This window comes from Bison bison, unplaced genomic scaffold, assembly GCF_000754665.1.
Source record: "Bison bison bison isolate TAMUID 2011002044 unplaced genomic scaffold, Bison_UMD1.0 scf7180017864068, whole genome shotgun sequence".
Lineage (NCBI taxonomy): Eukaryota > Metazoa > Chordata > Mammalia > Artiodactyla > Bovidae > Bison > Bison bison.
The window spans coordinates 4262765-4271680 of NW_011494640.1; the positions used below are offsets into that span (position 1 = coordinate 4262765).

The 8916-nt window shown below is 47.7% G+C and overlaps 1 long non-coding RNA gene across 1 annotated transcript in view; it reads left to right on the forward strand.

Moving 5' to 3' along the window:
- The window catches only part of LOC104986417, a 3289-nt gene extending 433 nt beyond the window's left edge, over window positions 1–2856 (forward strand). Inside the window, exons 2-4 of the long non-coding RNA XR_825036.1 lie at window positions 902–1076; window positions 1636–1797; window positions 1954–2856. This is a non-coding gene — a long non-coding RNA (uncharacterized LOC104986417). The remainder of the gene's footprint in view (window positions 1–901; window positions 1077–1635; window positions 1798–1953) is intronic.
- The last annotated feature ends 6060 nt before the right edge of the window (window positions 2857–8916 follow it).

The window sequence follows — 8916 nt, forward strand, 5'->3', positions numbered from 1 at the left end:
TTGCAGAGCTCAGCATGTCTGACTCTTTGTAACCCTATGGTTGGACTGTAGGCCCCCAGGCTTCTCTGTCCATGGGATTCTCCAGGCAAGAATACTGGAGTACTCCAGAGGATCTTCCCGACTAAGGGATGGAAACTGCGTCTCCTGCATCTCCTGCGTTGCAGGTGGATTCTTCACTGCTGAGCCACCAGGGAAGCCCCCCTTTAGTGTTTTACTTGTGTGCGGAGATTTGGGACTCCACAGGCATGTGGAGCCACTTAGACAGTAGTTGATTTGGTGTGTTTTCTTAGGCGGTATCTTGCATAGGTTTTAGAAATCTAGATCCTTTCCTGTAGAGATTCTGATTTGAAAGTTTTAAGTGAAGTCCCAAGAATTTTCCCCCCCCTTTTTTTTCTTAGACAAACATGCCAGGTGATCCTGGGGCTGGGAGCTCTTTTACTGCACAAATTCATCCTGGAGAAATCAGCATGGATGCTAACACATGGGCCTGAGCAGACTTTGCACTTGCTGACTCTGCAGTGTGACTGCCACCTCCTGGCTACAGGGGAGATACCTCTTTATTGTTGCTCTTCCTCTAGCTCAGTTGGTAAAGAATCCACCTGCAATGGAGGAGACCCTGGTTCGATTCCTGGGTCGGGAAGATCTGCTGCAGAAGGAATAGGCTACCCATTCCAGTATTCTTGAGTTTCCCTTGTGGCTCAACTGGTAAAGAATCTGCCTGTAGTGAGGGAGACGTGGGTTCAATCCCTGGGTTGGGAAGATCCCCTGGAGAAGGAAAAAGCTACCCACTCCAGTATTCTGGCCTGGAGAATTCCATGGACAGTCCATGGGGTTGCAAAGAGTCGGACTCAACTCTCACTTTCACTTTTTCACTTTCCTCCTCCTGGTTGTTGTCTTTCAGAAGAATAGTAGGAAGATTACTACCGCTCCAGGAAATTAAAAAAAAAAGTTTCTCAGTCCCGTTTGCTGAGAAGTTAATATCACCATGCAGAAAGGGGCCAAGTTTCCAAAAGACAGGAGGATTGCCAAGCTCGAGGACCATGAGAAGAGGGCTGAGAACTCTGGGGAGGATGAAGGTAAAAACTGTGAGTTGGATCAGTGTGAGGGAGGTAAACAGACCCTTCTTGGGGCGTCCTGCTGGTGACTACAGTGCCATGGCACATGCCTCTTGGAGGGCCTCTGTGGAAACACCACGCTTGGCACCCCTGGCCGATTCCCCAGACTTGGTTTGAGGAGTCCCAGTGGACATTAGGCTTCTTCTCTCCACATGAACAGATTCAGAGTTTTATCTTTGAATACTGTATATTATTTGTTTCTCTCTTTGTGCTTGTAAACCAAGCAGGTTAATTGTCCCCTAGATTTAACTCTCAGTGATTCTTTTATCCTGATGGCATCTGTGTAACATTTTAAATGGTATTGCTTCCAAAGCAGTAATTCTCAGCATTGGTATTAAAATACAGTGGCAGTACATTTTTAATTATTTCAAAATAAAAGGTTGAAATGACAATGAATTTTTTTGTCTTAGATGTGTGTATATAGTCAGACTTACGAGCAGTTACTCCCAAAGATGAATTTGTTATTTTCATTCTCAGCAAGTCTGTGCAGTAGTAATTGATTAGGTGCGTTTTCATTTAGATTCTAGAAAAGAAACCTTGTGTCCTATACGGGCCAAGGGGAGATGAGCCTTTCCCTGGGGGTGGAGGAAAATGATCAGGATCATGAGGATGACGACAAAGGCTGAGAGGAAGAGGAAGGTCAGAAAGACTGAAACCACATTGCAGGTGGATTCTTTACCAGGTGAGCCACCAGGGAAGATCCTGGTATGGACTGCAGCATACCAGGGTTCCCTGTTCTTCACTGTCCCCCAGAGTTTGCTCAAATTCATGCCCATTGAGTCGGTGATGCTGTCTAACCATCTCACCCTCTGTCACCCTCTTCTTCTTTTGCTTTCAGTCTTTCCCAGCATCATACCATAGCCTGGATCCGCTCCCATGGCTTGGACCACAGAGAGTTCCGTGCTTTATTTGATGAGTTAGATGCCCAATATGGAAGTGTGTTCTGCTCCACAGGACTGAAGTGGCTGAGTCGTGGTGTAGTCATAAGGCAGTTTTTGGAACTGGTGGAAGAAATTGACTTTTTGATGTCCTCTGGAGGAGAATCTGTGCCTCAGCTCACGAGTAGAGATTGGGTCAGAGACCTCGCCTTTTTGGTTGTCATTGTGACACATCTAAACATGTTGGCTATTTCTCTAGAAAGGCATTCACAGGTGCTGACACAACTGTATGATTCAGTTGACTCATTCCTGGTGAAATTGTGTCTTTGGGAGACTCATTTGGCACAGAGCAACCTGGCCCACTTTCCTATGCTAGAGTTAGTTTCTGAAAATGAAAATGATGGCCTGCACTACATTCCTCAAATTAGAGTTGAAGACTAAATTCCAAAAAAGATTCTCCCATTTCACACTTTATGAGAATGAACTAATACTGTTCAGTTCCCCTTTCTCAATTAGGATTCATAATGTGAATGAAGAGCTACAAATGGAAGTTAGTGAATTGCAGTGCAATACCAACCTGAAAGCCAAATACCACGATGCTGAGATTCCAGAATTCTACAGATATCTTGGGAATGGTTACCCTAAATATAAACACCATTGTGCAGAGATTCTGTCCATGTTTGGAAGTACTTATGTTTGTAAGCAGCTATTCTCTGCTGTGAAACTAAAGAAAACCTAAATGTGGCTCCCAGTTAAAGGATTCAAGGATGAATTCTCTGCTGTGTGTTGCAACACAAGGTCCACAGCCTGATGTTGACTGACATCTTGTGGCATAAGAAAGGAATGTCAGATTTTGAATTTCAAATCTGAAGGGTAATAAATTTTGGAACTTTGAACAGTTATTTCTATTTCCAAATTATATTTTTTTCAATGTCAAATTTAAAGTGCAATCTGTGGCATTGCATATTTGTACCTTATAGGATATAAAAATAACATTTGATTATATCCTGGCAAGTTTATTTTCTTCTATACTTCGCCTTTCTAGCACTTAAGACTATTCAAATTGATAAACCTCTGCCCTAAAGGCAGCCATACTTTCCTTAAAGGTACTTGTGAAGCAGGGATGTGAACCAGGGAGTCCGCTGGAAGAACAGAATGTTTAGACACCTTGTGCAACCCTGCCCATAGGAAGACGGACATACCAAACCGGCCGAGGGGCTCAGGCCAGTGTGCACCGATAGGCCTTCACCAGGGTAGATTGTCTGGGCACCACATGAGCCACAAGGCTGATGTCCAGGGGTGGGATTCCTCTTCCATTCTGCCAGGCTCTGAGAAGGCCAGAGAGCCACCCTGTCGTCCAGGGAAGGAGAGGCAAATGGCATCAATGACCCTCAGGACAGCCTCCTAGCGGAGGTCTTGGCCACTAAGGAGGAGAAACTCAGCTGGACAGTCACCATGGAGCAAAGGGGGATGGAGGCTTTAGGACAGATCTAAACCCGTGGCTCCAGTCTTGGCTGGGCCATCAGTGCTCTCCAGAAGTCTTCCATTTCTCTTGTCCTCATGACCCCCTCTCCTCCCCCGAAGCCAGAGCATTCTTCTCTCACTCTCGTTTGGTAACATCACCTACTAAATAAAGCCCTAATAGAACCCCTCCCCTCCCATCACCTGTACACTCTGTGGGTCTGCAGCCTCCTCGCCTCCTAAGGTGCCTTCCTCCTGCCCCTGACTGATCTCCACCCCTCACCGCACCCCAGTCTCCACCCCCTGCCTCTTTAGGGCTTTCCTCCATCCTCTACCTTTCTGTATTTCTGAGATTTTTGGTGGTACTGGCTCCTTCCACCAAAATTAGACATGACCACGGAGGACTTCCCTGGTGGTCCTGTGGCTAAGACTCCACATTCCCAATGCCAGGGACCCTGGTGTGGGGTCTTCTAAGCTCATTCACTGTTCGTTGTGGTTCAGCTGCTAGGTCGTGTCCAACTCTTTTGTTACCCCATGGGCTCTAGCCTGTTGGACTTCTCTGTCCGTGGGATTTCCCAAGCAGGAGTACTGGAGTGGATTGCCGTTTCCTCCTCCAGGAAGGCATGGTCTCTGAGAGTTGTTTGTACACCCACGTTCACAATGACTAAAATCCAAGTGTCTCTCCGTGGATTGATGAATAAGCAAAATGTGGTTTATACATACGATGGAATATTAGTCATCCTTAAAAAAGGAAGAAAATTCTGACACATACTACAAATTGATGAACCTGAGAACATTATGCTAAGTGAAATAAACCAGACTCAAAAAAAAACCAAAAAACCCAGTGTGATTTTACTTATTTGAGATGCTTAGAGTAGTCAAAAATCATAGAAGCAGGAAGTTGAACAGTGATTGCCAGGTCTGTGGGGCGGGAGGCTGGGGAGTTCTTGTTTCATGGGTATAGAGTTTCAGCTTTATAAGATGAAAAGAGTTCTGTGGATATATGGTAGTGTTAACTGCATAACATGAACATATTTTATAACATCGAACTGTGCACTGAAAAAAATTAAGACGGTAAACTTTGTTTTGTGTATTTTACCACACACACACAAAAAAAATCGAAGGAAGAAACTCCCAAACTTCTCACCTAACATGGGACCACAGAGCCCCATGTAATAGGGGCTCCCCTGTCTCTCTGACCTCCACTTCACTCCCCACGGCTGAGCTTTCTTTATAGTCCAACTCTCACATCCATACATGACCACTGGAAAAACCGTAGTGTTGACCAGACGGACCTTTGTTGGCAGAGTAATGTCTCTGCTTTTTAATGTGCTGACACTGTTATTACCAGGGTATTTGCCAAGTGGTGGTTTTCAGGTTTCCTCATTTTACCTTTATGGGTTAGAGTCTACCATGAGAAAGGATTTTTCCTCCACCCTCCTTTATTTTATTTATTTTTTACTTTATTTTTTTTTTAGCCACACCACTCGGCTTGTGGGACTCTTAGTTCCCTGACCAGGGATTGAACCTGGGCCCTCACAGTGAAAGCATGGAATCCTAACCACTGAACTGCCAGGGAATTCCGCTGCCTTTATTTATTTATTTATTTCTTCACTCATTCAAATATTTATATTGATGTGGATCCGCAGATTCTTATTTTATTCTGTAGGTTCTTATTCTGTGGATTATCATCCATTACTAGCATTGTTTTGTCTGTTGTATTGTCCCTGGTTTGGCATGGGGACGGGACATTCAGGTTGCCTCCTTGGGTCTACTGACATGTCCCAGTATGCCCCCCATTATTCTTTGAGCTCTTCCTTCCCTTCCGACCCCATAAGATGTTGGCGGCTCATCTTGTACTTTCCTTGCCACAGCCCTGGAAATAGCCATTTCTCCAAGGAGTCTTGGTGCCTGTTATTGGAGAATGGCTTTAGATGCCAAGATTTAGGAGCTAGGTGAGTTCACTGGTGTTGGGCAATATGAGTTGCAAGCCGTCTCAGTTGTCAGAGTTAGGAAGCATATATGCACACACATTCTCATCCAAAGCTATTTCTGTATCTTATCAATATATATTCTTGAAAACCATGAGTTCACACTGGTGCCCCCAGTTCCAGTTCAACACCAAGGTGTTCATTTTAGCCTACCCTCATTCCTTCTTTCCTCTTTTTATTTGGCTATGCTGGGTCTTCATTGCTTTGCATGGCTTCCTCTTGCTGCTTTCAGCAGGCGCTCTTCTTTCGGTGCGAGGGCTTCTTACTGTGGTGGCTTCTCTTGTGAAGCACACACAGCTCCAGGTGCGTGGGCTTCAGCAGTAGCAGTGTGTGGGCTTAGAGCTTGTGGCTCGAGGATTCTAGAGCTTGGGCACAGTGGTTGTGGCACATGGGCTTAGCTGCTCCAAAGCATGCAGGATCTTAGTTCCCGGACCAGGGATCGAACCTGTGTGCTCTACCTTGGGAGGTGGATTCTTTATCTACTGTGCCACCAGGGAGGTGCCTTCTTCCTTATTTCTAACTTGTTTCTTTGACAGTGAGAAATCTGGCTTTTATTAGTCACCATGTATTTACTTACTTGCTTAGTGCTAAAATACACATAAGCAGTTTCTGGATTTTTAACTCAGCTCTGTGAAAAACAAACCTGCTACTTAGAGTGCATGCTGTTCTGTTTTTCCCCAGAGTAGATGGTCAAATACTCTTTTCTGAAGTCGCTCAGCTGAGTGTCCCCCAGTGTCCTCAGTGTCGTGATGGTCTCCATTGTTGCACAGTTGGGCTCTTTTGTTTCTGTTTATATTCCACTTTGGGTCGTCTCCACTCCCCTATTCCCAACTGCCTGTTGATTAAAATTTTGTTTAATTTTTGCAACACAGTAATGATTCTAAGAATCGGAACTGGAACTTCCCTCGTGGTCTAGCAGTCTACTTCCATCTTAGGGAGCACGGGCTCCATCCATGGTCAGGGAACCAAGATCCCACAGGCCACACAGCATGGCCCTAAAGTAATAACAACAAAGTCGGAACTACACAGAGACACACAGAGAAGTGTCACTCCCCATATGCCTTCTCCCTGGCCCCGTTCTTCACACCCTGCCCCTTCCACAAGTAAGCAATCTCGCTGGTTTCTGGTTTAGCTGCATTTATTACCGTATTTCTTTTTGCACATGTGTATAATTTCTAGTTCCCCTTCTGTACATGATAGGTAATAAATAGATCACTTTTGCATTTTGCTTTTTTCACTTTGCAGTTTCTTAGCAACCATTAGTAAACATTTTGGGCCATTATGTTATGACCCTGCTTACTCACCAACAGTTCATTTCGACAGTGTCCCCATCTTAGAAGGGGCTGTGGAGAGAGGTCAGGCTGGAGAGGCAGGCAGGGTCAGATCCTGGCCAAGGAGGTTGCTTGCTGCCCTCATGAAGTGGTACAGGATGGACTGGGATGAGGCCAGGGCCAGGGCCAGGGTGAGGAGACAAGAAGACCAGACAGGAGACCCTGCAGTGGCATTGGCCTGGACCAAGGCAGAAAAGATGGAGGGAAGGGGGAAACTGGGGAGGGCGACATCCGGAGATGTGGGGACAGCAGACAGAGGCACAGAGGCAAGGATGCCTTGTGGATTTCTAGCTTGGTGACTAAGGGAGAGAGTGAGGCAGAGAATCTGGTTTGAGGGAACCTGAGAGCCTCGTTGAGTTTCAGGCAGAGTTTGTTAGAGAGCCATGGTAGGGGGTGTGTGACATCACAGAGAACGGCGCTTTATTTATTGTTATTTATTTCTCTGGACATGCCATCTGGCTTGTGGGATCCCAGTTTCCTCACCAAGGATTGAACCCAGGCCCTTGGCAGTGAAAGCATGGAAGCCAGGGAATTCTAGGTGGTGCTTAACGATGGCTGCACATGGAATACCAAGAAATGAGAGTCAGAAACGGGTGTGAGAGCTTCTCTGGTGCTCCAGTGATGAAGACTCCAAGCTTCCAAGGCAGGGGGCTCAGGTTCGATCCCTGATTGGGGAACTAAGATCCTCCATGCCGTGAGCGTGGCCAAAAAACAAAACAAGAGTGTGGCATGATGTTAAATGAATGAAGGCAGACCCAAAAGGCTACTGGCTGTATGATTCTACTTATATGACATTCTGGAAAAGGTGAAATAAGAGAGACAGGAAATGGATCGGTGGTTGCCGGGGGCTGGAGTGAGGGCCTGGGAGAAATCTTGGGGGTGTGGAAATACTCTGGATTATATTGTGACTGCATGTGTTTACTAAAACTCATTGAACTGTGCATCGGAAAGGGTGAGTTTCACTGTGTGTAAATTACACCTCAATAAGTGACTTTCTAATAAAGTGGAAGGAAGCCTAGGGGACCCTGATGGTTGTGGGGCAGTGAGTGAGGAGTGTTCAGAGGAGAGAGAGGGCCCCTGAACTGAGCCCGGAGACACTATGGAATGGAGGAATTGAGTGTCAGATACCAGAGGGGACAAGTAAGACGAGGCCCACAACCAGGCCATTGATGACCTTGACCAGAGAGGACTTTTCTATCCCATGTGGGGTTCCATCCTCCCCACGTGGGTCTCCATCCTCCATACCTGGGATCCCCATCCTCCTCCCCACTTGGGGTCCCCATCCTCCCCCTGTAGGTCCCCGTCTTCCCCATGTGGGGTCTCTGTCTTCCCCCGTAGGGTCCCTGTCTTCCCCCTTGGAGTCCTCGTCCTCCCCCGTGGGGTTCCTGCCCTCCCCACATGGGGTCCCCGCCCTCCCCATGTGGGGTCACCAGCCTTCCCCCTTGTCCTCGTCCTCCCCCCTGGGGTCCTCATCCTCCCACGTAGGGTCCCTGTCTTCCCCTTAGTCTCTGTCCTCCCTACTAGGGTCCCTGTCCTCACCATGTAGGATCCCTGCCTTCCCCTTAGAGTCTCCGCCCTCCCCACATGGGGTCCCCGCTCTCCCCACATGGGGTCCCCGCTCTCCCCACATAGGGTCTCTGTCCTTCCCCCTTGGGGTCCTTGTCCCCCCCCCTGGGGTCCCCGTCTTCCCCATGTAGGGTCCCTGTCTTCCCCTTAGAGTCTCCATCCTCCCCTGTGGGGTCCCAGCCCTCCCCACGTGGGGTCTCCGCCCTTTCCCCTTGGGGTCCCGGTCTCCCCCCTTGGGATCTTCATCCTCCCCACGTTGGGCCCTTACACTTTCTGGGCTTCCCAGCAGACAGTGAGCTGAGGAGACCAGCACAATCAGGAGCCCCGGGAAGGCTGATGGAAGGCATAGCAAGGGGAAAGGCCCAGCCCGTCTCTGGGAAGTAGCAGTGAGTCCTGCCACCCAGCACTATAATTTAGGGCCTACCGCAAAGTGAAAGTGAGGGCTCCTGTTCAACAGTTAGTAAGACTCCAAGGCGGCAGGGCTGAAACCAGTCCCAGGGCCCTTCTAAGTGTGGGTGGCATGCTCATGAAGCTGGCCCTGCTGCCATCTGAGAGCTGGGTTCCCAAAAAGGCA